Here is a 5748-nt window from a genome sequence, read left to right as displayed (position 1 = left end):
CTTCAGTAGCATCAGCTGGCCAGTCGGAGGAGCTAGACCTGGCTGCTGACACTGCTGAGGTGGTGTGACAGACGTTCGCCAACCCAGCTACTTCCTGAGCAGAGAATGATGAGATCCAGTTGGAGGAGCCTGAGGGCAGTGACGCTGATATGGACACAGAGATATCTAAGGCCACATAGGGAGTCCTCTTTACTCTTACCCTTCCTTATTCTTATTTTGTTAAGCATTGGGGATAATGCTTATTTTAATTGGGGGGAGGGGGGAGGGGGTGGAGTTTATTTGATATTTGACATTGGTTTGTAATAACTGATAACATTTTCTTTTTCTTTTTATTATGTACATATTCTTCTCTCTCTACTTATGTATATATTCTCTCTCTTCCTCTCTCATTTTGTATATTCATTTGTGCTTTCAGTAGCTTTCTTTGTAGCTTCTTTATTTTGTTTTCTTAGTAGTTAATGTTTAATTTAATAGCTTCTTTTTAGTTTAGTAGTTTCTTTTCATGCTTAAGTGAACAATAAGTCTTTGGTTTTATTAATGTCACGGTTCTTTTCAAAGGTAGTTTTTGTGTGAACTAGTTGACTCTTCTCAACGATGGATGGCGTGACAATCTTCGTAAGGGATTGAGTCCGTTTTGATGTTTAGGTAAGAATAGTAGTAATAATGAATAAAAAGACCTAATTGAGTCAGACTCGAAGTGTCAAACATGATTCACTTGGTACAAACACACTTAACTATGTGCTTATGATTAAAAACAAGTTCTTGAAAAGAAATAGCTCTAGTTAGTGACCTTCTGACTCTTGTGTTGACTTAAGAAATCATCGAGTAGTTTAGTTGAACCATTAGTGATTTTCGATCTTGAATATGGTTGTTGTAGGCCGTCGACTCTAACCTCTTTAATAATCCAGTTTTGTGGGAGGTGATATGTTTTTGTTGCAAGTCCAAGTACCTATGTGAATGGTCTAGAACTTGCCCCGAATGTGTTTCTATGCGAAATTTTATGTTTTGCTTGGCTTGAGAAGTGATTGTAGGCTCTCCTTGACCGCTTGAAATTTTCCATGACCCACCAGTTTTTTTTCCCTAGTCAACCCATTTGAGCCTAAAACTTTTCTCATTGATAACCATGTTACAAGTCTTTACCCGTTTTGTAGTGACCCTGTCTTGGCACCCTAGCTTTCCTTAACACTCTTGAGAAATAATTGGCTAAAACATAAGTTTGGGGGAGAGATGAGGAGTTTGAAAAAGGTATCAAGGCAGAAAAATAGAAAAGAAATGAAGAAAAGAAAAGGCAAAGAAAAAGAAAGAACAAAAAAAATACAAAAAGAAAGTGAATAAGTTGAAGAGTTTAAGAGATTCAAAGAAAAGCAACAATGCAAAGCATGGAGAAAACAAAGAAGGAGAAAATGAATATCATAACCAAGAAAGAGTGATGTTAAGTCTCTCTAGTTCCCCTAAGGAAAAAGAAAATGCCTCAAAGAGTCGGCAAAACATGAGCCAAAAAAGAGAAGATGGAGTATTTAAGGAAAGATGAACCTGTTCTATTCCAACATATCCAACCTTAGTCCAAAAGCCTTCATTACGTTACGAGAAAGCCCTACGTGATTTCAAGCTGAGTGAACTTATATTAGTGGTGATTTACATGAGGGGCAAGCATATAGTACTTAACGCTGTACTTGTGACATTCTTTTGAGAGAGATGAGCGAACTTTTCACAAATCATTGAATTGAGTGCTACATTCTTAAGTGAGATATGCTAACGGAGAGTAGAGGAGGAAGAGTTTGGGATCCACAATGACCTACATGAAAGAGAGAGCTTCCTTGATGAATAAAGTTAACTCTTGATGCTCAAGTATCACATTAGAACTATTTGTGCTTAAAACTTCAAATCATTGCCTTGTTGATAATTCATAAGTGTTGTGGGTAATTGTTGGTCTCAATTTATGTGTGATTGATACATCTTAGATTAGCTGGAATAGTTCTTAACTTCTGTAGGTAGGAATTACCTTATTTGCTTGAGTACAAGCAAAAGCTTACGTTTGGGGGAGTTGATAAGTGGGGACTTTGACTACTTATTAGCGCCTTTTAGCTTTCGTTTTAGTCCAAAAGCATTTAATTGTGTTCCCGAAAACTAATAAAATATGCTTAATTGTAGGAGTATTGGAAAATAAGCCACTAAGATGAAATCCAACTCAAGAAGGAGTGATCTGAACTCAAGGACAAAATCAGGCACAGAAGCTCAAGGTGCGGACCGCAGATTCCCATCTGCGGCCACAGATTGTGAAGGAAAGTTTATCAGAGACAAGTGCAAAGTGCGGTTTGCACATGAAATGTGCTACCACAGAAGCGCTAAGCAAGAGCAAAAGTTCAGAGAGTTCTCATTTCAAGCTCGAAGAAAGTGCGTACAACATAATTATTGTGCGGTCGCAGAAGTCAGCTACGCGGCCGCACTCAGCAATATGGGGTCTACAGAAGAGCCTCGTGACGACTGCACCCAGAAATGTGCGGACCGTAGAATATGAGATATGTGGCAGCACTCAGAAATGTGCGGCCGCAAAGATGCAAGTCCTGTGAAGCTGAAGCAAAGTGCGGACCGCACATGGAATTTTGCGGCCGCAGAATCTCCGAAAGGGAATTTTTGTCCAATAATTCCAGCATTATATAAATAGAATAGTTTCACTTTTTTAGGTCAAGTTTTGAATATTCAAAGTGTTGTAGCCATTTCTCCTTGCTTCTTTAAGAAACTTTAGCTTATTTTGGCGATTTAACATTGGGTTTTTATATTTTAATCGTTTAATATGAGTTTTATTATCTTTTCTTCTTTGTTTTCTTCTATACTCATTATGAGTAGCTAGATTTTTACTAGGGTTGTGACCCAACCCTAGTGTGTAAACCTTATGGGTGATTAATTTTATGTTTGTTTATGAATGTGTATTTGTTATTTAGCTAGGTTCATGCTTCAATTGTGAAATTAATAGTTGCAAATATTGATTTATGCCTATTTGACTTAGTCTCTTCTTAAGAAAGAGAAACCTTGACTAGGTTAACTTGGCTAACAAGGAATGGGTCAATTGAGAGATTGATTAACCCAATTAAAGGGTTCAACCTAGAGATAGTAATAACCCGACTTGAGCTCTTATCAACCGTTTTGGTAGATACCTATTTAGTCTTGAGAAAGCCAAATTGGGCAAACTACTCTCTGACTGAGAGGTATTGAGTGGGCAACATAGTGTTGTGAGCTATAATACACCCTATTCAATAAAACAGCACAAAAGTCTTTATCCCATTAGGCAAATACCTAGGTCATGGTCACAGCCCTAGGCATCTTTATATCTTTGAAAAACATTCAAAAACAATCATATCTAGTTTCATACCTTTAGATTTGCAATCCTTAGTTAATTTTAGAAGTAAACACAATACCCCATTTGTGGAAGTGCAATCTGATACTTCACGTACTCACTCCAAATATATACTACTAATTCTCATCTTAGCTCCATGTGGATTCGATCCCGACTCCTTATTGGGTTTATATTATTGCAAATGACCGTGTCATACCTCGTTAGAGGCGTGCATTTGGATGTGATCAACGCTTTCATCTGTTATCGAAGAGCATAATACTCATAAAGGTGAAATAAATGCCTGCCACCTGGTAGCATTTAATGAAGAATATTCTACAATATTAAGTGTGGGGGCTGTTATAAAGAATATGGCATTTACTGTCTGCCGTTACACATTCTTCAATGGCCCTCGTAATTGTCATTAAAGATGTGCTTGATCCTAGGACCTTGTTCCCTAGGTGCAGCTATAAATAGTGAGCTCTATTATCATTGTAAAGCACAACACAAATTTTCTGACAACATACACTATATTCTATCAAAAGCTTAATAACATTTTACTTTCTTGCTGATTTGAGTTATTCTTACTGCCTTCGGTAGTTCTGCGCCCAGAATTAAGATATATGCCATTTCATTTCAATTTCAAAGCTAAGTCTTAAATTTTTGTCTAATTCATCTATTATTTTAGAATCAAATTAATTCAGTTGTCTATAAACTATGTATAAATTAAACTGTACCATTTTATGAGTAAACAGTTTGGCGCCCACCGTGGAACTCGTTCCCATTACCAAATATTGGTCAAATGATTGATGCAACAGAGGCACAAGTTAATGAGTTTCCTCGATGCTTACTCCGGATACAACCAAATCAAAATGAACCCAAAGGATCATGAAAAAACTTCGTTTATAATGAACCTTGGCACATATTGTTACAATGTCATGCCTTTCGGGCTAAAAAACGCCGGAGCCACTTATCAGTGGCTCGTGAACAAAATGTTCGAAAATCAAATAGTAAAACCTATGGAAGGTTACATAGATGATATACTTGTTAAGTCTTTGAACACAGGTGATCATCTTAAGCACTTGCAAAAAACATTTAACATCTTAAGGAAACACAACATTAAGCTTAACCCCGAGAAATATGCGTTCAGGGTCAACTCCGGTAAGTTCCTGGGATTCTTGGTGTCACAAAGGGGGATCGAGGTTATCCCCGATAAAATCAAAGCCATCGAAGACATCCCGGACCAGATTTCAAGCGTAAAAGAGGTTCATAGGCTAATGAGGAGGTTAACCGCTTTGAGCTTCAGAGAAATGCCATCATTTTTTCTCGCTTCTCAAAAATAAGAACAACTTCGAATGGACCCCATAATGTCAGCAGGCTTTGAGGAATTTGAAACGGTATTTGTCAATCCCTCCGTTACCACCTAAAAAACCAGAGGAAGGCAAAAAATTATTAATCTACTTAGTAGTCTCGGAGGTAGCGGTAAATGGAGTTTTAGTTCGTGAAGATGAAGGTATGCAATCTCCTATTTATTACGTTAGTAAAATCTTAACGGGAGCAGAAACTCGGTACCCACATCTAGAAAAGTTGGCCTTAGCCCTCGTAGTCGGTGCTCGAAAGCTAAGGCCTTATTTCCAATGTCACCTGATAGCTGTGGTGATAACTTTTTCCCTGCAGAATATCCTTCATTAACTCGTACGTTCGGGTAGGCTGGCCAAGTCGGCCATCAAAATAAGTGAATTTGACATAGAATATAAACATAAGACTGTGATTAAGTCACAAGTCTTGGCCGACTTTGTGGCCGATTTTCTTCCAGGACTGTTACCTTTGGCTACCAAAGAAGCAGTGATGGTGTTGGAATCGACATCAGGAGTTTGGACCTTATTCATGGACAGAGCTTCCAATGTGAAAGGGTCCGAGCTCGGCATAGTGTTAACCATGACTTCGGAAGAAATCCTAAGACAGGCCATAGGAACGGTTCCTCTGACTAACAATGAAGCGGAGTATGAAGCTTTGATTGCAGGGCTCGAATTGGCCCGGGGATTGGACTCCGAGTTCATAGAAATCAAATGCAACTCCTATTTGGTGGTAAATCAGGTCTACGGGATCTTCGAGGCCAAAGAGGAACTCATACAACAATACATAATGAAGGTTCAAGCTCTTCTCGCTCGGTTTTAGGAGTGGCCAATTATGCATATCCCGAGGGAAAAGAATGCCAAAGAAGATGCACTAGCAAACCTTGGCTTATCTACGGAAATGAACGGATCGAACTCTAGTACTGTCGTACAGCTTCTGCACTCGATATTGGACGCAGATAGCTATTACGAAGTAAACACGACTAATTTGGTCTGGGACTGGAAGAATGAGATCATTGACTATCTCAAGGCATATCGGGCTCTACGCACTAAGGCAGCGCG

This window comes from Nicotiana sylvestris, chromosome 12 (genome assembly GCF_000393655.2).
Source record: "Nicotiana sylvestris chromosome 12, ASM39365v2, whole genome shotgun sequence".
NCBI lineage: Eukaryota > Viridiplantae > Streptophyta > Magnoliopsida > Solanales > Solanaceae > Nicotiana > Nicotiana sylvestris.
Note: the sequence above shows the minus strand (reverse complement) of the source record.